This window comes from Poecilia formosa, unplaced genomic scaffold (genome assembly GCF_000485575.1).
Source record: "Poecilia formosa unplaced genomic scaffold, Poecilia_formosa-5.1.2 Scaffold14, whole genome shotgun sequence".
Classification (NCBI taxonomy): domain Eukaryota; kingdom Metazoa; phylum Chordata; class Actinopteri; order Cyprinodontiformes; family Poeciliidae; genus Poecilia; species Poecilia formosa.
In genome coordinates this window covers 2,268,049-2,293,239 of record NW_006799953.1, presented here as the reverse complement: position 1 = coordinate 2,293,239, position 25,191 = coordinate 2,268,049, and the positions used below count along the sequence as shown (strand labels likewise).

General features: G+C 38.1%; 1 long non-coding RNA gene across 6 annotated transcripts in view; it reads right to left on the bottom strand.

The window, feature by feature from the left end:
- The window catches only part of LOC103133923 (uncharacterized), a 67,081-nt gene extending 44,195 nt beyond the window's left edge, over positions 1–22,886 (bottom strand). Inside the window, exons 1-5 of one of the 6 annotated variants that reach the window (XR_001661394.1) lie at positions 22,349–22,886; positions 19,201–19,338; positions 18,341–18,454; positions 18,191–18,266; positions 11,134–12,346 (exon numbers count right to left, since the gene is read on the bottom strand). This is a non-coding gene — a long non-coding RNA (uncharacterized LOC103133923). Of the gene's footprint in view, positions 1–11,133; positions 12,347–12,383; positions 12,857–16,368; positions 17,718–17,834; positions 18,267–18,340; positions 18,455–19,200; positions 19,339–22,348 lie in introns of those variants that run through there. The other 5 variants (XR_475789.2, XR_475787.2, XR_475790.2 and 2 more) reach the window with 5 other exon arrangements.
- Positions 22,887–25,191: the final 2,305 nt, after the last annotated feature.

The following is a 25,191-nucleotide window of genomic DNA, read 5'->3' as shown; positions in this document are numbered from 1 at the left end:
GCATTGCTGTTTTTGTGTGGCTACACGTGGCCCGCCGGGAGAACCTGGGATCAGAAGAAGCTCGAGTCAAAAGAGTTTTCTTAAGAAATATTATAACCTAAAATCTTCTTCAACAGCACATAGAAGGGTTTTAAGTTTACGCCATGGCGTCTCAATGTGATTTAGGTCCAGATTTTGGCAAATCCCCTCTAACGCCTGGATTTTGTCGTTTTTCAGCATTTTGGAGGTGGACTCACAGCAAAAATCAAAATCAAATCAAATTTTATTTGTATAGCACATTTCAGCAGCGAGGCATTTCAAGGTGCTTTACATAGTTAAAGAAGAAATAAAAACAGTATGTGACATTAATAAATAGATGAAAAGTAAAGATAAAAACATCAAAAACATCAAAACCCACACTCTAACCCTAATTTAGCCATAAGAAAAAGCTTTAGTCAAAACGCCATTTGACAAGGATTCTTAAACCTCAGAGTTTTAGTGCAGCAGTGCTTTGCATCATCCCCAAGCTGTGTAGGTTATGTGTGTGTTTGAGTTAAAGGTCAAATGTCTCAAGTTCTAAATTAAGGATTTTGTAAAAACAGTTGGTTGCATGAATATATAGCAAGTCAACCAGGTGTGATGCCCTAGATCATCACACTACCTCTACCATGTCTGACAGCAAGATGTTCTTTGAGTCAATACATAAGATGCAACAGGATACCCACCTACCATGTTTCACTGTTGTCTCATCAATCGACAGAATATTTTCCCAGAAGTGTTGAAGATCATTAAGGTGTTTTTGAGAAAACCATGAGACAGACTTATTTTTTGTCAGCTATGGTTTTTGCCACGGTAGGTTTTCTGGTAGGCTAGCTTTTCCTAGGAAGGTTCCTCATTGTTCCATGTTTCGTCCATTTGTGGATTGCAAGCCACTGCAGTTCACTCCAGGGTCAAAGCCTTAGAAATGACTTGACAGACAGACAGATCGATAGATCTTCATTAATTCCTTTGGAAGGTTCAGATGAGTGTGGCATCCATTGGACACATACGATACACACAGTGTCTCCAAGGGAGACATACGAAATAAATGGCAAAAAAAAATACGACGTTAGAGAGCCTTTTCAAGGTTTCCCATCTGTTCTTCGATTTACTAAGACCAGGACAACTGTAAGATGATTTTTTTTTTTTGTGATACTTTAGCTCCACTTATCCTTTGTCTAAAATTAAAACCTGTTTGACAAAATTTCAGCGTGACAAAACAAAATCTGCCTCAAAAAAGAATCAACAAGGGAGAAAACGCTTGTTCACCTCACTGTTTATTCCTTATCATATAGGAAGGGTAAATGGTTGCTTTTTTTTTTGTTTTAAACACTCAGTGGCAGTGCCTCTGTGAGTGTATACTCACAATTCAGCCCGCACATGGACAGAAATGTGATTCCCTCTGTTAAAAATCGCCTGTATAATGAGGAAGTCATGAATAATACAGTAACAGAGTAATAAGTTTCTCATTATTAAGCAGTAATGGCCATTAGGACGGCTCTTTTGTTCCCTCGATACGCAGTGCAGCTAATGCTGACCATAAAGGCTCTCCAACAGCGAGACTCTGTCCTGACCTGCTTTGTTCCGTCACTGCAGCATTCTCTTGGTATATCCAATTCTTTCCTGTTCCTTTCTTGATTGATGGGGTTTTATATCTCTTATATTCACAGACAGTTATTTGACATTTCATTGTTCCCAGATATTCAATGATAAATGACATGCCTGCATCGCCCTTTTCCTTAATCCTACTTTATCAATCTAAGATAATGCAGTCCAGCCATAAATTATACACAAATCCACACAGCAGCCGTACATAAAAGGGAAACCCATCTGATAGTCTAAAGAAGACAAGCTTTTTGGTTTAATGGAAATCTTTCTCTCTTTTTTTTTTTTTGCCTTTGAAACAGGAGCCACTCCTAAGAGGGCAGGGGAGAGTCTGTTGTTGACAAATGTAGCTTTTGACCTATTGGTGAGAAGACAGGGGCTTCATGGCGTTCAGTCCTGCTGCCATGGATACCCAGTATCAAATCACACCGAGGATCAATACGATTCATTTTTTCCAGCAACAAGTCAGTCATTAATCTTAACATCAAACATGTCAGTTCCTCCACAGCCGCAGAACGACATTACCTAATCAGGCACAGTCTAATAAACACAGATGTAATGACAGAGATAGGGAGCAGACAGACATCCCTCCCACATTCTTATGTAAGGCTTATTTCAATCACAGCCAGGCTTTCATATATGCCATGCCAGCAGAGCTATTCAAACTTGTTTGACTGCAGCACTGCATATATTACAATGACTTGCTTAGGCAGATGCAAACTGATGAAATTACAGATCTGAGAAGTTTCAAATAATCAGATTCATTGAGGAAAAACAAAAAAAGAAGAAGAAGAAGAAGAAAAAGAAGAAGAAGAAGAAGAAGCAGCAACAACAACCCACAATAATCTGGTGGAAGAAACTGTCTGTGCATATGGACTACAAATTGAACTGTAAGTTCTCATACCTTTTCCACGCTGGATAACAACCTTGATGAACTAGATATTTAGTAAAGCATCAACATATAAGCCGCGAACGACATGCCATTTTTTACAGTGTTCACAAATCACGGTCCTTGTCTATTTCAATGCTTATTTTACTGGACAAAGTTGTGCTGACAGCAACTAGACAAGGCTTGGTGAGACGGCACTTCACCGAGAAATATTGTTGAATTTTAATATCACAAGCTGTCAAGATCATCTCAGATCTTGTTACATCCCTGCAAGATGCCATACAATACAAACCCTGTGTTAGCCCAAAGATAATCTAATGGAGCTCTCAAACCAAACATGGTAATGGTGCCTCTGTGCATCCAAAACATTTGTGTATTGGGTGGTTAAACCTTCATCTTCTTTGGTCTTGATATATAATTGGCAAAACAAAGCTATGATTTTTTTTTTTTTTTTCTGGATAAGTTCATCTACCTAGATGCAACATCTGCCTCACCAGAGCTAGTGTTGGTTGTACCACAAATCATATGCACTGTCACGGCTTTTCACCAATAGCATTCCCCTATTATTTTGAAAACTTTGCCTTGTACTCAGCTTTAGAGAACTGGGCTTGCTGCTAAGCTTAGCTCACCATGGGGTATTTATGGTTTGAAGCAACCATAAAGTATTAATTTAGAAAGAGCATCGTGGTACTTATTAGCCACTTGGTACCTCGTACTTGAACAGCACTTGTTAGCCTAGATTTGACTTAATGAGAGAAATGGTTTTCATATATTTTTTCTGCACTCTGAGCAAGTACTGTTGGAAATGTCCTCTTTTCTCCTGGCAGCAGTCTAGCACTTCATGCTGCATTGGTCTGCAGAATTTAAAGCACACTTACATAACAGCAACCTTTTAACATATTCTTTGATACTTTTCCAGCACTTGTCCTCAAAATTGGCATCTTTTTGATTCAGCTTAATCAATAAATTCTACCTTGCATTACTTTAAGATATTCAGCCCAACCTTTTTTATTATTATTTGTCCAATGTCCCCACATTCAAGACTGTCTTCCATAGTCAAGTGAATTTCTGTTTCTTACGGTTGTTGATCATTTTAGAGAAAGTTTTCAGTTTTAGCTAAAAGTCTGAATGCTGTTGGTGTCCAAAAATATTCACGAGCCAACATAGTTGCTCCTTATTTGATAAAGTTCTATTCAATTCAATTTGATTCAAATATTTTATTAATCCCCAAATGGAAAACATAATTTTGTTGTCACTCATATTCACGTTTTTTCAAATGGTGGTTGTGGATGCTAATGACTGTGGGCTGGAAGGGTCTGATGTTGTGGTTTGTATAACAGTGAGGCCTCTAATGTTGCATAACGGTTTCATGGAGAGCATGGTCAGTGTTGTCAATAGTGTTTTTCAATTTTATGAAGAATCCTTCTTTGCATCTCCAGCTATGGAGATGCAAAGATTAGGTACCTTATAGGTACCTAATCTTTTAGCTTTTATTGTAGTACCAAGATTTCACTATATCTATCTATCTATCTATCTATATATATATAAGCATAACATTTAAGAAACTGTATACGCTTTAAGAAACAATGCTTTTAGAAAATTCCTAGGTTTGGAAATGTTTGCATCCCTTGTGAATATTACAAAATAAATGTAACAAAAAAAAAAAAACTTTCACTTTTACTTAAGAAAATATGAGATGTTTAGAAATTATACATTTTTAGTTTAATCCTCAGTTTCCTCAGGATGTAAATGTGACCTGACATGTCTTAGCAACTGTGCAAAATAGTAAAAGACAAAATGTCAGTGAAGTAAAAAGTTAATTCAAGAAATGAAAATAATTCACTACACAACACCTATATAGAATATAGAAATGAAAAAAAAAACTATTATGAATAGGACCAGTAGAAGTAGTAATTTAGTGCTAGTTCATTCGATCTTTTTTCCATCAGTGTATGGATCAGACATATCAAACATAAGCACTACCAGGACTAAATTCAGAATGAACAAAGTGTATATAAATGAAGTCAAAGGAGCACAATAGGTGCAAGAAGCTCCTAGAAAGGAAAGTCTGTTTTTCTACAGACGTATGTCGGCTGTTCATTCAGGCTGTCACTCGGGGTGCGTGACTTCAGTAAACTGGTTGCATTGCAGCAAGGTTCTCCGTTTCATCCATTAAAAGACTATGTGATAGAACAAGCTGGTTTACCGAATGCTGACATTCTTTGGAAAGCACAATTAGCACAAAGGCCTACTAAATCCACTGGGAATGCACAGGGGGTGCTGCTAGCAATGCTAACCATTTTAACAATGCTCATCATGCTAAGCGCTAATTAGAGGGGTTCAATATTGACAAAAAACATGAGAAAAATCTGACTCTTTGATGAATGTTTGACCTTTTCAGGTGTTGTGAATAAATGTTAATAACTGGCCTCTGACAGACAATGAGTATTTCATCAAAATGTTACATTTGTTACTGCTGAACTTGTATTTATCCTATAAAAAAACAAAACAGTGAGACACATTCTGCCTTCCTTTTTATAGCAAACATTACTGCTCATTTGTGAAATTAATAGAAATATTATTTTAGATTCAGATGGAAACTGGACATTAAATATCTGTTAAGGTATCAGTTTGTTTTTGTAGCACGGTGGAATCTTTGAATACATATTTGATGCTGAAAATGCAATTTGTATGTTGAAAATTTGCATGTGGAAAGACGTTTTCCCACTGAAAATACAATTATAATGATCTGTTCCAACTGCCCACCTACATCCCCTGTGAAATATTCACAACACTCAAAAGTGTAGTAATTCTCAGCACGATACAGTCATTAATGTTATACAATATATTTATCTTTGCATAGTTAAAAAACATGTTTAAGTAATATATAATAAAGTTAGGGATCACAGTTTCTCCGACACAGCCGACTGCATAATACAGAAGAGATTGCTGAGAGGTATTTTTTGTGATAGATTAACAACTTTTATTACGCTATGTGTGTGTACTCTCCATCTTCTGGTATTTTCGACAAGACCCATACGCCATGTGTTGGCTTACTGCCAAAAGTTGCATATGGCTACAATTTTTGGCAGTACTGACATTCCGCTACCTATAAGTGTTGGGAGCCCTTGCACCACCGTCCCCATGTTGGCTGCCCTTCGAAATGTCTATACACATCATGCTGAATGAAACAATAGTTTAGCTTGAGTTATATGGCACACAGAAGTTGAGCAGTTTTTATAACACTGCAGACCTCTTGATGGTCTGTGCAGACTATTTATGGCTATGGAAGTAAATATCCACCGTCAGTTTCATCTAAGGACAGTCACAGAGAAAACATGGTGCACAACTCAGAAAAAAAAAAAAGAACATTTGTATCAGTAATGCTGTGGTGCATACTGGCAAAACAAAGCCGGGGATCATAAGAGGCAGGCAGTCTTGACCATAGTTACTAGAGACACCTGTCTAGTTTTATGCTCTTGGGTCCAATTACATCACAAGCATGACAACGTTGGGTTCTGAATGGGAATTCTTGAACCTGGGAACCACAACACAAAGTCTGAAAGCTGTTTTTTGAGGGGACGGTGCACCCATTACATTTATTACCAATCAAAAGTTTGGGACACGCATGACAGATGCAGCCTCACTGATAGACACATGCCTACTCACGGTGATCCAGATTGCATTTACAGTATCAGACCCCTGTTTGTTGTCCTGGAAACACGCTGACTTCTTCTAGTGACTGCTAGGTTAACCTTTTATTCAAGCCTAATACTATATCAGACTTTTTGTCTGGACAACAGGCTATCTGCAAACACTTCCACTGTCTTTCACGGTGTCCGCTATTCCAAAATGGCAGTCAATAAATTAAATTCCTAGAATAAATAAATTTTCCAATGACATTCTAATGTTTTGAGTATGTACTACACGGAGCTATGGGACTAGGGAAGCCAAATATCTAAGTATCGGATTGGTTTTACTTTGTTTACAATGTGAGAATTTACTGGTGCTAAGGAGCATAAATTAAACAACACTTGTCAGGTCTGATCCATGAAAAGGGGATGAATATTTCATATCAATCCATATTCTTCAATATTTCATAGTTTGTGTACAGCTTTGGAGACACTTATGTTGGCATTTTTCCCTACATTTCCCTTCATTAAAAGTAATTAACATTAATAAATGCTTAATTCTCATGTTAATCAATACGGATTTCCTTGATAACTATTAAACACACATCTGCACATCTGCAGACTTTGTTTACTTGCCATTACTTCAGTGCACGCAAAGTTAAAAAAAACATCTCCAGTGTATCATTGATACTTTGTGAGATTGAAAAACAAAAATAGTTCTTATAACTTTTTTTTTTCTTTACCAACATTTGTCCTTGTTAAATTTCTCTGAGGTCATGGGAGCATCTAATACATCCTGTTCTGTATTTAGGGGAGCTGTGTAAGCCCCTTTGCTTCGGCGTAGTTTTCCTAACAAATGTAAACACCTGCATCACTGCTATGTCCCCACTAATTAAAACTATGTCTGTCTAATGAGAGCCGTGCCTGTCAGACCTCTCCGCTCACTCAATAAATCACAGCTCTAAAGCCTGCTTTATCCCACACCATACGGAGGTGGCTGCATGCCTCTCTGATATATGCAACACAGACGCTCTGTCCTGATCTCTTGATTCTTCTCGGCATTCTCGGTGAGAATTCATTGTCTTCTCTTGCTGACTCATGGCAGCGCCAATGCAGAGTGGCAGCCCAAACTAAATCTTCTCAGGTGGTGCCATTAATAAGTGAGACTCTCCGTGACAGCAGACACAATCAGAATGATCATTTAGCCGAACCGCATCTCTGTGCCCCCCCTGTGACTTCTGGAAAATAATAACCCTTTGTTTTTATTTACACATAATGAATTCTAAACAATGGAAACAACAATCTTCTCTTTCCTGTTAGCCAGCTCTACATATGGCAAATCCTGAGACAGATATTAACCCCTAAACACCTTTTCTGCAGTTAATTTACCAAACTAAACAGAAAACACATAAATTCCATCAAACATCTGTTTACATGCATTTGTTAATGACACAGTTCATTGTAATCTGTATATTCCATGGGGATTTGCAGTGCATTCTAAGTAAGACCTAATTGTCCCTAATGTAAACGTTTTCCTAGCAGCTTAACTTTAATGTTATCTTGATTTGGTTTTCCAGGCCTTGCAACGGTCTTTTGAGATGAGTTTTTCCTGCTTTCCCCCTAATTTTCCCTCCCATCCTTGTCTCTGACTAGGACAGTAGTTTGTGCAATGCATGCAAAAGACAATGAGAAAATTAATTTTGAGTGTGATTGAATGGTAAGCATTCAAAGTCAAACTGTATTTTGAACAAATGGAAAAACATCCATTTCTCCAATGTTAGCACTTAGTCTGTTGGTCAATCTTGATCTCTTGACCTTTGATGTCTACAATAGTTAACTATTAACTTTAACATATTGTGGTTTATCATTGTCTGTGCCTAAAATTAGTTGCCAACCATTGGTATCAAGCACCAGTTACTCATGTTTTGTCATTCATAACATACATATATTTTTAAAACGTCTCTGGTACTAGCCTAAATATGCATAAAAGGGGGCCAATGTGCAAATAAATAGATGTTCCAAAAGCTTTGTTGAAATGACTAATTGTCTGGTCCATGGAAGCTGCAGCTGCAGAGCGTTAAGCACCAAGAGCTCCCACATTGTGTGCATGTAAAATTATCTAAAACATTTTACTGGGCGTTGTCACCAAGCTATCATTCTCATCGTCCAATTTTACTTCTTAGCAGCTCACATTTTACCTCTGATCAACAGCTAGGTGCAAAGAAACAGTTTGCTATTTTTCCTTGCAGTGACCTGGGAAACCCTTTCAAAGTCCCATCTATCGGACAGAAAGACTTTGACAAATGGCGCGCAAACAGATCTTGGCCCAGATCAACTAGAAATCAGGATGTCTGTTGGCTTTTAATCCTTCGGTGTTGTGGACCATGCTTCTGTGGAGGCAGTTATGCCTGCTTACTCTATCTCCTCTTCCTCTGTTTGTGCTTGATTGCAGAGGCAGCGACTTGAGGCCAGGCCAGCTGCTCTCATTATCTACCTACTCCATAAATACAGGGTTGCTGCATCCGCATGTCGCCAGATCATAGTGCTGCACTCACAGTGAGCCTTGGTCACTTCTCATCAAGGCATGCTTGCTTCCCAAAAAGAAAGGTGCGCTAGAAAGTGCCATGCCAAACCTTTGCATGCCACCAAGCAGAAACAAAATCTGCTATTTTGCGATTGCCAGAAGCAAGTAGGAATGTCTGCTAATAACCAACAAATCTTTGCAGAGTTCCTGGTAATGACGGAAAAAAAACAAAAAAGAATTTTGCAGTTGCGGTGTTTCCATAAATATGAAATGAAAATTTATTTTTAAAATCACATATGAATAAACTTGTTCACACGAAAAGTCATTAAAAATCATGGCACTGATGGATGTAAACAGTTATATGAAATGTATTTATAATTCAGCTCATCACCTATCTGCCATAAGAAGAGACGTCTGCGTCTTATTCTAGTGTTTGAGCAGCAAGCCACTTATTCTTGGGAGCGGCTACATATGCAGCGTTTTGGGGAAATTATAGTCTGCAATTTTGGATTCAACATACAACTTTTTATGAACTGTGTGATGCTGTGAGCTCTGGTGGAGCTAGATACACATTGTCCAAAACGAACAAAAACAACTTTCCACCAACAACTTTCTGTCATCTTTGTTGGCATCCGGCTGTTGATCACGCGGCTCATAAAATGAGAGAAAAAAAAACTGTTTCCATTGCCGTTTTTTGTGAAATACATGGATTTTGATGCGCTTGAATAAAGACCTCATCATACCACAAAAACTTATTTAAAAATAATTTTAAAAAATGTTTTAAAATGGCGTGTTTGCATTAAGCAAATTTATTTTCATAATTTCAAAGTTACGCAATTGTTTTGGTTAATGGACACGCAGCTGCTGCCAGCGCTAGCCTGCTGAATAATAGACAGCTCCAAACAAAAAAATATGATTCTTCACACTCAGTGCAATGCAGGATGTGACCCAACATTTGGATTCGATTTTGCTCCTTTTCTTTGGCCTTTTCTTGTTGATGCTGTACATTATGGGTCGATAGGGTTTTGCTGGCCCAGAAACTAAATGGTTTTTAATCCACTCCAATGTAGCCTCCATTCTTAGCCACAAGCAAATAAAAATGCGCCAAGAAATCAAAAACGGCCTAATTATGTTTCGGATAACACATCCATTTCTGTCCAAATCACAGAGATGCCAGTTTGAATTGGATTAGTATTACCACAGGACCTTGCACTTCAGCAAAATATAGTAGGTATATTTATACCTATATACATGAATACATCAACGGTGTGGGGTCAAAAATGTATACAAGATTCCTCCAGGTCATTGTTTTCACCACAATCTAAACAAAAAAAAAAAAAAAACAAAAATATATGCTTATATCAATTACTTTGTTTACTACGGTCTCTTTTTTTTTATTTTGATAGAAGTTGAAGTAGTTAAAGCCATGTCTCATTTTATTAAATTCTAGTGACATAACCAATTCATTGCACAAACGCGCAAATTTCTCTTTTTCCAGCAGGTTCGGACATTATTATTTATGAACATGTCCAAAATTATGTGGTTCGAATTGCAAGATGCAAAGTACTTGATGCTGTGGGCAATTTCATTTTAGGCAGTTAATTTATGGCAAGGTATTGCGGCAGTTTAACATCAAAACCTTTTTCTGACTGGTTATAAAAGAATGTGCTTAATGCTTAGTGTCAGCTGATGTTTAGGGATTATATTCATAAATAATATATAACAGAGAATAAAAATTCACACTGAACAATGCTGCACACGTTGTTTGGCCTTACAGAGCATAAAACCAGGTGCAACTAAAAGCAGCAGATATTGACCTTACCTTAGTCATCACCTCAGTAACATGTTTTAAAGTCCTCTGTTTTGAGAATGGCGCCGAGATGGTTTTGAAGTTCCATTTGAAGTCTTAAATGCATCTAAAATAAACATTTATATTCTGTCTAAATTAATACAGATGTCAACTCAGAATGTGGTCAGGGTGCTGCAAATGTAAGCACCAATCGGAATTTCATGTCTCAATCAAGTTTCATGTTCTGGTCTTAACATGTGCGTTAGAATGAGCGCAGAGAAAAAAAAAAAATTCTGTTGCGTGGTTACTGATAGAAGTTCCTGTCGTGCTATTAATGTACCGCTTTAATTTCGCAGGCTGTCTAGACACGCTACAGCCTGAAGAGACTGGAACACAGAAGGGCTGAAAGAGCAATTACTGCAGAAATGTGGCATATGGAGAGAAAAAAAAAATGGCTTCCCAAGGACAAACCAAACTTTGAAACAAAATGAAGTAAAATGCATGTTTTGGCAAATGAACCACCACAGAAAAGAATCATGATTTCAAATGAAAAGAGACTTCTTAGATCCTCTTCAGCCGTAAAGATGAAATTGATTATTTTCTTCAATAACATTGAAAGAACATGATGATGAAGATAAGGCTGTAGCTGATTCACAGTAATAGGAGCCGTGATTCAGAACTCGTGATTTTAATAGCAACCGCAAAAAGCGGCAAAGAATATCTTTCATCTGTGGAATTACATGCAACAAACATGTGACATAAAGCTTTTCTAAGCTTCAGCATAGCAATGCTGCTGAAACAGTACCGTTTCGTTTTAGTAGTTGCTTACTCATGGAAATTGTCAAACACCTAATTTACCTGCACATAATGTCAAGTAAAAGTGTTCACACCGTGTCACATCACAGCCACAAACTTCACTGCATTTTACTGGGACTTTTTTGTGACAGACCAAAGTGTAAATGATGACTTAAAAGCTTCAAGTTAAAAACTTGACTTGGACATCAGCGCTCACAAAAGTACAGACCTATAAATGCACAAGAATCCCTCACTGGACAGAGGGATGACTACAACTTAAATACTATGAAAGACAGATGAGGAGGATAACTGATCAGCCAACACAGGTGAAAAAGATGAACTAAATTAACTGAGACGAGGCAAAGTTGAGGAGCTTAACAGAAGAAGCTGAATGGACCGACACTACAGGAATATATGCAAACAAGAACCAAAACCTTACATCAAAAGGGTAACAGAACCTGCTCAACACAAATGAAACTACAAAACATGGGAAGTAGAACATAGCAGAACTGAGGCACAAGGATAATGATACTCAAGGCCAGAGCATGCTAATTTTCTGCCAGCAAATTATTTTGCCTCTGGGCTGGACAGTTTAAATTTGATTTTGGCTTGCATTCTTTTAAATGTTTACCATGTTGTGAGCACTCCTACCCGAGACAACCCAAGTTAATTAAAAAAAATTAAATTGTAATAATTAATTTAACAATTCATCGTCATCATTAATCATAAGGCTGACATGTCACAGTAATCAGTAACAATCATTTTAACAAACTGTTGAGTTAGTGCAAATATGTGAATTAGAAGTAAAATTATTGTCAAACATTAAAAAAAAAACCTAAACGTCTTAGGAAAAAAAAAATATAATTTTAAACAAATTAAAAGTTTTGTTGCATGTCAGTGACTACATACTTAACACTTGGGCAACACGTTATTTAATGTGAGATTCAACACCAACATCACAAATGTAAATCCTCAGAAATTAACTGAAGATCTGAGCATGGGTTTTGCCTTAGATGAGAGTCGCCAACACCGAGTCATTGTATCAAGTCAGTGGTCACACTCGATGTCCAGCCTGTTTTGTGTTTTCGCCTTACCTGTGCAGCAAACAGTAAATGGATGTCACATTGTGTATTTCTGACTCTTTATCTTCTGACATATGTAGTTTATGTAGCTTTGGTTTTGTTTATTTTGTGTTGTCATTTTGATGGACTTCCCTCAAGTTTCAGTAGTTACAAGCGACAGGTTTGCTGGCTTTCTGAGGCTCCTCCACAGTTTGGACTCTGGTTTATTTTACGCTCTTTTCCACTTCCATCAGCCACACAATTTTCAGGGTAGTATTTTCGCTTGTTGTTTTTGGGCCACCAACACCGATATAAATCATTCAAGCACAGCGCCTAACTCAAAAGATAAATCACTCTTGTGTTTGCACATATAAGACAACTTGGTAAAGAACAAATTTCGACCACACCTCAACTTTTTGCTATTTGTTGCAGCCTGCCGCAAAGATTGAAGTTTTACAGATTTCAAAGATGCAATTCAGTGAGAAATCTCCAAGTGAATTGGCTGACAAGCCTGGTGTATCCCAGCATAGATGGCAGTAAGTCCTTAAAAATAAAAAGAAATACAATAAAAAACTACAAATATTAAGAAATGTCTTAAGGAACAACTAAACAGAACAGAGAAAAAACTTAATGGGCTCTGAGAGATAAATTGTCTCCAAGTTAATTCATCTATTTTATGCGTCTCAATTAAAATGGTTTAAGTAAAAGAACACAAACTATTTCACAGGCAACAATCAGACATTTATCAGGGCCATATGTTGTTAGAATGGTTCAGGCAGCATCTGGCATCATTGCTACTCATGAATTGGCTGGATCAGTGTAGTATAAAAAACTTGTTTATGAGTGGAGTTCACAACTCAAAGAACTTTGGACAGAACATTGTTGCTTGTGGAGAATCAAGCGGATACAGCTCATCTTAATGCTTAATGGGACTCTCTTTGGAAGTGAACAAAAGACATACACAGTTTAGTTTACAGAGATGGGGGGGGGACACCAATTTCCTTCAAGGTGCAGACTGAGCTCACCTGGGTGGCTCAGCAGAGACAGTCCAGCTTTGCTAGGTTCAATATTGGCATTTTAGTCCTATGTGTCTTTTCTTCACTTTAAGATCAGCTATGCCGTCTTTTTGAATGCTCAGGCCAATCATGTTACACTTAAATGTTTTTAGTGGCCAAACTTTGCTCATTACTGGATCAGAGAGGAAATGCCCATCCAGATAGGAGCTGCACCTTTTTTATTTTTTTAACTTCTGTTTCCAACACTTCTGGAAGAAAAAGAGAGGTACTGAATTTGACATGATTAAAGATGTTACCATCCTTTTCTAAATAAAAATATGATGGTGAGCCAAATTTCATATGACTCAAATTATATATCTGGAATCTGAATTTATTTTTGATATGACAAAATTGTCAAAACAAAATGTGCGATGAGCACATTCGCCCAAGACAACTCCAATTTCAGTATTTGTCAGCTATTTGGTATTACTGTTGATCATCTGTCTGTGCTATAATAGTTTGAAGGGCAAAACAGGTGAAACTATTAAAATGTGTGAATAAGAGCAGGTGTTTTAGGAATTCAGACATTACAAAAAGTAGCTTACATGAGGAAAGACAGAAGATAATAAAACAGAGGCAGTGATAAATGAACAAAACTAGATCAACATAGAGCTGTAAGCTTAGCTAAAATGGCTAAAGCAAAAGATTTCTAGAAGATTATGAATTTTCATCACTGTTTCAACCTGACTAAACTTAATTTAACACTAGTTCTTGTTAAGAAGTTAAGAATGAAATGGCATAACACAGCTCTGGACCTTTTTTTTTTTTTTACTGCGCTACAGTAAAATGTATTCAAAGATACAAAGTGTCTGACTTGCTCGTCATTTGAATAAAATCTTGATGGAAAAATGAAAAGTAGCTTTAGATGTAAATAAGTGCTGTGGCATTTGAATACTGAAAACACACCACAGCAAATATATGCTGCAATCAAAGCTAAATGCTGTCTAGACCATTTTTTCCCCATCAAGGCAATGATTTATTTTTTTATTTTTCTCTTTTCTTTTTTTTAGAAAAAGCTATGACATCTCAAAGGTTTATGGAACTTTATAGCACAAAGATGCACTTGATAATTCTGTTTCACTTTGTTATGGAAAAGTTAATGTCAGAATCTTTACATGATTCACATATTGGTAATGAAAGGGATAATTTTTGTGTCAAGAATGTGTTACATTAAACAAAAAAGGCAAACCGGGTATTTTATTACATAATGAATGTTGTTTGCTTCATGTCAGAGCCCGTCCTATTTCATAATTAAGTAATACCAACATCTTCTGAAATTCAGCCGTATCAAAATCTTCCAGCTGACAGATGTAAGGATAAAGAAGAATTTTAAATGTTCTTCCTCCTACTCTATCCAAGAAGTGGTAATGAAGAGGGAGATCACTGAAATTAATAATAGAAAAGTCGACATACACAAATAACTAATTTTCTAATGATGATGACAGTATTAGTGGAAATAAAATCATTTGTTATGCCTTCTGTAGCATTTGAATGGTAAGTGCAATTATATAACCTCCATTTTAATTGGAAGAACTTTTTTTTAATTCATTAATTGCTCCAAGAAATTCAACCTTCAAATTTAAATTCCAATTTGGTCACTGTTGCAATATATGGTTTCGCTCCTGTGGGGAGCTGAATTCCACAGAAACCAGATACAAAGCGGTAGGGAAGAACAAATAGAAATTGTTTTGTCCCTGTGTTGTCATTCCTTTCTTCACTTATATTTCACATTTCATCAGTTTCTTTGAGACGTGATCTTTGGAGCGGTACGCAGCCAAGTGAGAAGCGGCTGGTATGAGAATCAGAGCCTCCAAATCCAAGGCCATGATCTTGAGCCAGAAAAAGTTCCTACCCCAAGTGGAGGAGTTCAAGTATCTCGGGATCTTGTTCACAAATTAGGGAAAAACGGAATGGGAGATTGATAGGAGGGTTAGCGCAGAGTATCCAGTGAAGTCGGTGCTGTACCCGTCTGTAGTAGCAAAGAGAGAGCAGAGTCAAAAGCGAAGCTCTTGATTAACCAGTCCCTCTACATTTCTACCCTCATCTATGCTTATGAGCTTTGAGTCATGACGGAAAGGATGAGGTCACAGATACAAGTGGCTGAAATGAGTTTTCTTTATAGGGTGTAGGGTGGGCTTTCTCTTAGAGATATGGAGGGAGTCAGAGTAGAGCCACTGCTCCTTCATGTCGAGAGGAGCCAGTTGAGGTGGCTCGGGCATCTGGTTAGGATGCCTCCCTGGTGAGGTCTTCCGGGCACGTCCAAGCAAGAGGAGACCCAAAAGAAAACCCAGGACGTGATGGAGGGACTTCCCTGGGAACGCCTTGGGATTCCCCCGGAGGAGCTAACCCAACTGGCTGAGCAGAGGGATGTCTGACCTCCCTATACTTAGGATACCCGCAGCCTGACCCTGGATAAGCGGGGGGGAAAAATGGATGGATGGCTTCCAAATTTCCATCTTAGATTTGCAAGACTTTTCTTTCTAATTATGCAAATGCGAGGGTTGTCCTTTAAAAGCCTCTCTCAGTCACACACTCCTTTCCCTTAATCAGACGGCAAGTGAACATGTCATTTTCATGTTTGATTGAGCACCCTGTTGCTTTCCTTTAACATTGTGCAACAGCAGTCTGACTGAATTGAACTTAACATATACTGAGCGAATCCCTTTCAACACAGCAAAAGTGTGAGCTGCAGGAGCCCCATTAAAGGACAGACATGCACAGCAGTGGTGGGTTAATCTGGCATATAATCAGAGGTTCAGAAGAATCTGACAGATCATGTTATTAAATGAATAACCTAGCTCTAAAAGCTTCCCATTAATTTTCACCTGCAGTAAATAGTTCAATCCGTTCAATAATTAGCTACAGCAGCTACATAGTATTTCATTGCACTGAAGTCCGGGAAACAAGAGAAAACTTTGCTTAGATCTGCAACAGTTAAAGTGTCTCTGTGTCAAATAAACTTTTGACGTTTCCCGATTGCCAAGAATTACAATAGATCAACATATAAATAACAAATTTATGCAAATGCATCAGAATGTTCATAACTTGGGGAAACAACATGCAAGAGGACATTCAAGCAATATTGTAGTATTAACAGAACAAAGTCCTGGTCAGAGATATCACAGCAGCCGTTTCTGTTCTTAAAAAAAAAAAAAAAAACACTTGATGTTTGGCCTACTCGTATAACCTGTTGTAACAATATGACACGTTTTGACTTTGGTGAAATACTTCCTCTTGAAAAATGTCAGACGCGTCTATCATTCTATAGCAAACTTGTCTGAATGAAGTCATAAGGCGCATTGTTGTTGAAAAGATTTGCTGTCTGAATAACATAATGGTGTTTGACATAACTGACATTTTTTTTTCATGTGTGAAAAGAGCTGAAAATGAGTCATGAGGTCAGTTTCAACCCTATATGAGGATCACAGTCAGAGTTGCTGAATAAGTTGTTTTTTTTCTTAAATAAGCACATTGATTTCATTTTGAAATTTTATGATTATTGTCGTTTTATGTTATCTTATTATTGCTATTCCTTCTGGGGTTTTTTTCCCTGTTGGTGCTGTTTATTTTATGACTTACCTCCCTCACCTCGGGACTCTGAAATTACCAACTTTGCTATCCTACGCTATGATAATAAAGGTGCTAAAGTTTCAGTTACTGTGAGTATTTTGTTCACCATACGCCAAAGTCAAAATGTCAACAACTGCAGGGAAATGGTGTAGTAAAATTTTTCATGATCTCAAACGGCAGAGAGAAACTTCTGAATAGGAAATGAGGCGGCCTGAAGCGTAAATGTCCATTGCACTTGTGTCTTTAAAAGTACTTTCCATTAAATATTGTCAATTTCTTTTTCTCCGTTCCAGACAAAACGTACAACATTTAATTCAATACCAATCCAGCTTGTTTCAACTGTGTATCAAGTTGTTTGTTCCGCCCAATAATTTCAATGTTGCTGCCTCAATGTCAGATTTGAGCACTGGTATTTGTGGAGTGACAGCAGTAAAACACAACACCAGAGACTGAAGAACCTTCCTGTCTTTTTGCAGTCAGGTTGGAAACGCAGCAAAGTGTTTTGATTTGCTTTTTAAAACGTTCTGCCTCTACACCTCCACTCGACCTCCAGTATTCTTCCATTCTCTCATTGTATTACGAACCATGGAATGGCGACGTGAAAAGACTTGGCATCTTAACTGTATTGTCTTCACAAGGATGTTTTTTTTTTTCCCATTCGAGAAAGAAAAACATCTTCAAAAAATGCTTGAAGGCTGATTGTTGATTGCAGTGAAGTTAAAACTCTTCCACCCACCAGAGACTAATTCAAATCTGTCTCCAGTTATTTTAGCGTTTTCCTACAATGACAAAAAAATAAATAAATAAATAAATACAAAACGTAGCCTACTTTTCTCTGATCATTCTAAACTGAATTTAGTATGTGGATTCATGGCTGCATACCTATGTACATTTTGTTGCGGTAAACTTCCATCTATTTTATTACAATTTTATGTTACAAACTAACATTTTATTTAACAGACAAAAGTGAAAAGTGTTACATTCATTTTGCCCTTATTGTCTGACAGGATTAAATATAACCCTTTTATAAATGCAGTTGTTCTGTGAATGTCTGAGGACTGTTAGAGAACATCTGTGAGCAAACAGCATCATCAATACCACTGAACACACCAGGCAGGTCAGGGATTACGCTTTGGAGTAATTTAGAGCAGACCAGGTCATAAAATAATATCCAAAGTTCTAAACAAGTTGCGGAGCACTGTTCAAGTCATCATCCAATAATGGAAAGAGTGTGCCATAACTGGAGACCTACCAAGACATTCCCATCCAACTGGCAGGCTGGGTTCTTTTACTGACTCCAAAAAAGTAGTCATGAGGCTCAGCAGGAACTGCAGAGAACCACAGAGTAAAAATACGTATTATGACACAACACTGTTTTGTGTTCCAGAAATTTGATCCTTACAAAGCATGTAAGAGACGAGTCAGATAAACAGATGACGTGCTGCACAAAACTGGACTTTTTCCACTGGAAAAGACATCATGTAGGTTACTTTTCTTCCGCAGGTTCAAAGAGATCCTGGAAGAAAACCAGCAAAACATTAGAGCGCCTTTCAGGAGGAATACAGCCCACAGCATACAATCAGAGCAACTATAGGATGGGAATGCTTTAAAATGTATACAAGAAAAAAAATTTCACCAGATTTGCAAAACTACATTTATGCCAAAGGAGATAGAATATGTGTTCAGATGAGGTCCATTTGTGAGAAAAGTACCAGTTTAAACAGACAACCGCTGAGCCTGCATTCCACATACTTTTCATTAATCCCACATTACTGTAAAGTTCCAGAAATAAATGTGCTCTAACTCAATACTCTAATTTATTGAATGAATGTCTAAAAGTGTTGAAACTTTCACTATGGTAATTTTGCCTTGAAGTTGTGTTTTGAGCATTTTTCCCCTCTTTCTTCTGTCTCAGTTTCTGTTTGTCTTTGTCTTTATGAAGCACATTTGCCTTTTTATTCTTGGCCTCATTTCTCTTTGACTCCGTCGCTTGTTTGCTCACTGTATTTTCTGCCAGTAATCATTGTGCCCACTGCATCTAAGAGCAAGCTTTTGTCTGCATCTGCGCTTTTCTCGGCCAGTTTGCCTTTCTGCGTCCCAACTTACACATGGACATCCATTACTGGATGAGTGTTTTCTCCTTCTGGAGTGTGAGACAGCCTTGGATTTTTATTTTTTTTTTTTTCAGTTTTGTGTGCATGTGTGTTTGCACACTCCATCATTAAAGCTGCTATAAGCTTTAAACACGCTTGCAACACCTACCTCCTGTATTCCGCATTCTGGCCGTCTCCTGAGTCTAACAAGCTGGACTTTCTTGGGAAACCCACAACCCAAACAAGCTAATTAACACCTGAAACCTCTATTTGAAAGTGTTCAGGGACACAGCTTGCCAGATTTTCCCTGCAAAAAGGTAGAAAAACAAAATTACTTCATAATCCTGTCATTTTTGAAAACGGAATATCATACATTTCTTGTTGATAATAAAACAGTCATTGGAATTTAAGCAATTTCAGCAACTCCTACTGCTTTTTTAAAGTGAATTCTTCTTTTTTTTTTTTAACAATGCAAACTTTAGTACTTTATTATGAAAACGGACGCAAACTAATGCATGACTTGTAAGGTTGCCAGTTCATCACCAAGCAGGCCCCACATTGGTATTCAAACCAAGAACTTTCTTGCTGCTACCAAGTGCAGGACAACTTTCAATTTTATTTTGGGAAAATCTCAAACCTAAACTCCAAATTTCAGTGGTTCATCAATCAAAAACAATCATTTACATAGCAATTCATCCCAAAGTGATTTCAAAGTCAGCAAACGTTAATCTTTTTACGACAGAAAGGAGACCTGCATCACGTCCCCCCTTTTGCATATTCTGAAAGGTTTGCATGGTGTTGCATACATCTAAGGAAGGTGTGGCATTACCAGATGTCTCAGCTTAGGCCAGACATCCGCTTTAATGATCTTTCCGAGTGCAGACGGTAGAGAAGATGACAGCCTGCTCACTAATTAATCTGCACAGTTTATGTTGACAAAACATCAGGCTGACATCTGCAGAGAGCTCGCAACACGGCGTTAGCTTGCCAGGCACAGACAGATTGAATACAGTAGCATCCAAACATTGATTAGTTCACCTTCAGAGCTTGAAATCTGATGATTTTGATAATTATTGAAGTTGCGCTTTACATCGTCGGTCCACTTTGGGGAATTAATGCTCGACTTAAATTGTTTATCACACAAAGTGAATTTGAAGTCAATATTGATGAGAGTTCTAAACAGTATTTTAAACTGCTGATTAGAACTCCGTATTCTGAACATCAGCTTACTTTAAACTTCATGCGAGGATCAAATGAAAATGTAATGCATTTACTCAGTTAATTTTCTAACACAACCAGAAGCATGCAGCGCGTTTCACATTTCCACATCCTGTCAAAGCAAAGTATGATCTTGTGACCTGTTTGATTGCTGAAGATAATCCTTAATAACGAAACACTAAACCGAAACCCAGCCAGCATATAGCTGCACGCCGCTGCAATTACAACGAAGAAAAACTGCAGTGTAAATGAAGGCTCCCCCTGTGTTGCTAGACAACAGAAAGAAGGCCAGAGGGTCACGGCAACATGGCTGTCAATCTCACTGCATCGTGTTCTGCCCAGATTGGGTTTAATAACACCCAATGGTTTGATTTCTGAACATGATAAAGCTTCAGTGGAGCTTCTTTTTTCGGATTATCAGGCTTTGTTCCAGAGCGTATTTAGCCGACGGCTCTCCTTAAAATCTCTAAGATGTCTCTGAGCTGCTGTTATGGACACAAAATAATAAGATGGGAGGGTTTCTTTTGGATTTCTTTAATATGTTGCTGGCTGCAAGTGCAGCAACATTGTGATTTATGTTTTACAAGTTTATTGATTGACCAAATAACTGATAAAGTCTTTCTCACATTTTTCTTCTCCACTGAAGCACAAGAAAACGTCTGTTCCTCCACAGATAGTGGGACCACTAATGACTGCCTTAAGACTTTAGCTTCATTTATTATGTTAAATATTAGAACTTCAGTTGATTTATGTTTCTTAGGACATCATCTGCCAGGAAAAAATGACAGCAGCCCCATATGTTGATAGACAACATAATTTTTAAGTCCTTCTTTGCAAATCCTGTCACCATTCAGAATACTGGGAAACACTACTGACTTCAACTGAAATGCCATTATGCTGAAGGTAAGAGCATCGATTCTGCTACTTTTCATAAGTGTGCATGCATAATTTTCCCTTGACACCTTATTGTGAGGACCTAGACGCACATTTAAAATTCAACAATGGCACAACAAATTAAAGTCTTTTGCTACAAACATGCAAGCTGTTTGAACAACCCAGTGAGCATTTATGGATTATTTCTGAGCAAAGAAAAACAAAAAACAAAACAGAAAGAGGGTTAAAATGCTCCAACCAATTTCGAAGGCAATTGTACAGTGACTCTGCAGAGTTAATGTGAGATGCTCATGTGGGTGCTCATACTAGCACTTTGAAAAGAAAGCAGTTCTAGTCAGACATTACTTGGAATTGGGAAACTAAAGACCTAAAAAGAATAGAAAGCAAAGCTGAAAAATTGAATTTAGAGCTGGCACGACAGGAGAAGTACATTTATACATAATATCCTCCATTAATGGAATGAACTAAGATATGTCGGAATGTATACTAGATGAGAAAACCATTCTGTCAGATTATTAAAATCAAGGCTGTTATGAAGAACATTAATCTGAAACTATAGCTCCTCTTGCAATTTCAGTTTAATGATTCAGTTTCAAATGAAAGAATTGAACAGCTACACTGTGCTGGAGAAATAAGCGAGCTGAAGTGGGGGAGCTTGGGTTTGCAAAAATTTACAAAAAAAAATAAAAATAAATAAAGTTTAACAGTTAGCTGCTTTATCAACTGTCACCCTTAATCTGAATCTCCCCAATTGACCAGTACTTAAAAGTTTTTGCTGTGTTGTCACCCTTAAATTTCTTTCAGTTCATCAGTTGGATTTCAGACAAAAATAACCTGATTAAAAACTGTAGTTTTCCAAAGATGGTTAAATGTATTAGTGGGAAACAGATCTCCAGGCCAACCGGGATACGTGAAAATACGATGAGGTTAGGAACTCAGACACACTGGTAGTAGCACTGGGATGACACACGACACGGGGACAAAATTAACCAAAAAACAACACAGAAACCTAAATCCTCAGTACCCTCCCCTCAAAGGGCAGCTACCAGATGCCCAACAATGTCCAAAAAAATAATAATAATAACCCAACCAGAGTGGGTGGTGAGGCGCTGGACCGAGGTAGTCCAAAGAACAGAAAACAACTCAGTCCAAAACAAACGGAGCCTGCCGAAAAGGTCCGGTGGGAGGCGACGTAGGAGGCTTACCTTTCAGGAGAGGTCCGGCGGCTGGTGACGAAGGATGCGGACACATCGTAGCTGGTCCGGTTGGTAGCCCAGAGGCCGGGTTGACCCCAAGAGGAGACGGCGGAGGGCGGCCGATAGGCCGCACAGACCCACGAGGAGGCAGCGTGGGGGTGGCCCGGAGGCCGGCTGAGGCCACGAGGAAGCCCAGGAGGTCGGCTGAAGCTACGAGGAAGACCTGAGCGCCGCCGACAGACAGCACAGGTAATTAGTGCTCGCTCGCTGCTGGCTCTGATTCTAGGAAGCTAGGCTCTGGCTCGTGGAAACTAGCTGTTAGCGCCGGCTCGTTAGCGACCAAGTCGGGGGAGGCTAGCCGCTAGCTTGGGAAGTTCGCTGGTAGATTCGGAGGAAGGACTGAGCAGAGCAATAGTAGACAGGGATGGATCACTGTGATGCTCGGACGGAGCTGATGGCCCGCTTACTGGGGCTGATATTGCGGCTGGTGCTGGAGACGGAGAGGGGAATGTCTGGCTTAGTGGGCGAGGGTTCTCCAATGGGCTCTTTGCGCGTCAATTTACGCGTTTGGGGATAAGCGGCTCGGTCGCTTCCGGTCTACTGAAAATTGCATTTCACTCTTGGTGCTTACAGGGCTTGCCCAAGGTAACAATTAATGATGTACCTCGATCCAAAGCTCCAACAAGTAAGCTGGAGAAAGGTTTTAAGATGTACGCCTTGTTACACAAATACAAAGGTGAATTTTACTTTCTTTGAACTTTTTGACTAACATTAGCTTTAGCTTATGCTAGTATGCAATCTACATCTGACACTTTTCCTATAAAAATGTGCTACTTAAGTATCTAAACATTTTCATTCAATATTTTTACCTTATTTTGTATTTATTTGGACCCAGGTTGTAGTGAAAATGACGATAGTTTTAATGATAATAACAAAAAAGAGAACAGAAATCCAGGCAGTACAGATGAACAGAGAGGCTAAGAACTCAGACACACTGGTAGCACTGGAATTGCACACGACACAGGGACTAAATTAACCAAAAAACACAGAAACCTAAATCCTCACACACAGCCTCTTGAATAGATTTAGGTTCAGACCATCAAAGTACAATCTCCATTCACACTGCTCTTTTATTAAATGCTTTGTAAAATTTACATCAAGAGGCACACATCATCCTTTTAGTTTTCACATTAATTTTATCTTAATCTTATAAAAGTCATCTTATGTGAGACAGACTTTTGTGTTTCTTTCATCACCAGTGGTTTTTGCCTTGCACCTCTCCCATGGATGACATTTTGGCACAGTATTCTTCTTATTTTTAAGTAGTGAGCACACACTGACCTTAAGAGACAAGTTAGACCACAGTGGGGTTTTGTGAGCTCATGTGTGGGTCAATGTTCTTTCGGTGAAATTTTAGTTTGAGGTTCACCGCTGCTCCATGATTTCTCTATTTTAAGTTTTGTAGCACTTTTTAAGACCGGTAAATCTCAGGGACTTACTTTATCAGACAGGTTAAGTACTTTCTTGTTTATGCAGGTTTGAGAGTAAGCAGGTGTGAATATGGCTAGTGAAATGGAGCTTCCCAAAAATCTTGTTAATTACAGTTAATTCATAATTCAAGAGGGGGAGCCATTACTTTTTTCAGCAAGGTTAGGTTGGCTTAGAGAGCCGTTTCCTATTAATGAATAAAATCATAATTTAAAATAACTTTTGGTGTCTCATTTATAAGTGTCTCATTTTAAAACTTGTGTATTTATCTGAAATATTTAAATGTGATGTAAAAAGCTAATATTTTTACATCGCAGTAAATCCATGTAGTGATGTTTTCTATGCGTCCTGAAAGTGTGAGGACGCATCTTCATCTGCTTTAAAGTGAGCTTTCTAATACCTTTCTATAATTTAACTTTTCACTTTCTGCCTCAGGTATCAAGGTTGTGAATCCAATCAACCTCTAAATGACTGCGGATATAATTAACATTAACAGCGAAAGCAGTGGAAATACACAAGACAAGCACCCCAGGTAAAATTGTGGGTTCAGGGTAATTTACTTTCATTGGTCCAAAGGTCAGGATAATTCAACAACAGAAATGTAAATTTTAAATGACACTAAACATGTCGCAGAAAATACATTTTCTTGCAAAGTAAAAATAGCACCAACTGTATATTTTTATAGAAACACATGAACAACCTCTCTTCCCCAACACACACATTTTTCTCAGTAATAAAAGAAGTACTGCCAAGACAAAAAAGGTACACTGCAATTACCCTTTTGTTAGGAAGCACTAAGTTTTTCTCTAACCTTTCTTTTCTAGTTAAAACGTGTCTAAATATGAACATTCTGGAGCTGGAGCTTGACTGAGTGATTAAAACTAAAACAGCAAGAATGTCAATTATTTGAATCCCAGCCTTGGGATTTTTTCTGAATGGCGTTTCCCATGCATGTTTACTTCTTTTCTCTTTCCACAGTTCAAAAACATGGCTAATTTATTTTTGCTAATTTGCACCTAGGGATGAGTGTGTGTGTGTGTGTGTGTGTGTGGCTGTTTGTTTGATGTGTCCTTCTATCTGCACCGCCTGTCACCCAGTGACCACTTGGGATAGACAACACCCCACCCGTGATTGCATAAGTGGGTATACACAATGAGAATGATATGCCTGCAGGCATCTTTTAATTTTAAAAGTGAATGTAAGCATGACAGCATCTGCCTCTGCTAGCATAAACATGATCAATGTTATCCTGGAAGAAAATGGTTTTGGCTGTTCATAATGTTTATCTTCTGAATATCTTTTTCAATAGGGCATAAAATTATTATTATTTTGGATCGTCTAGACACAAAATAACCCCAAAGTCA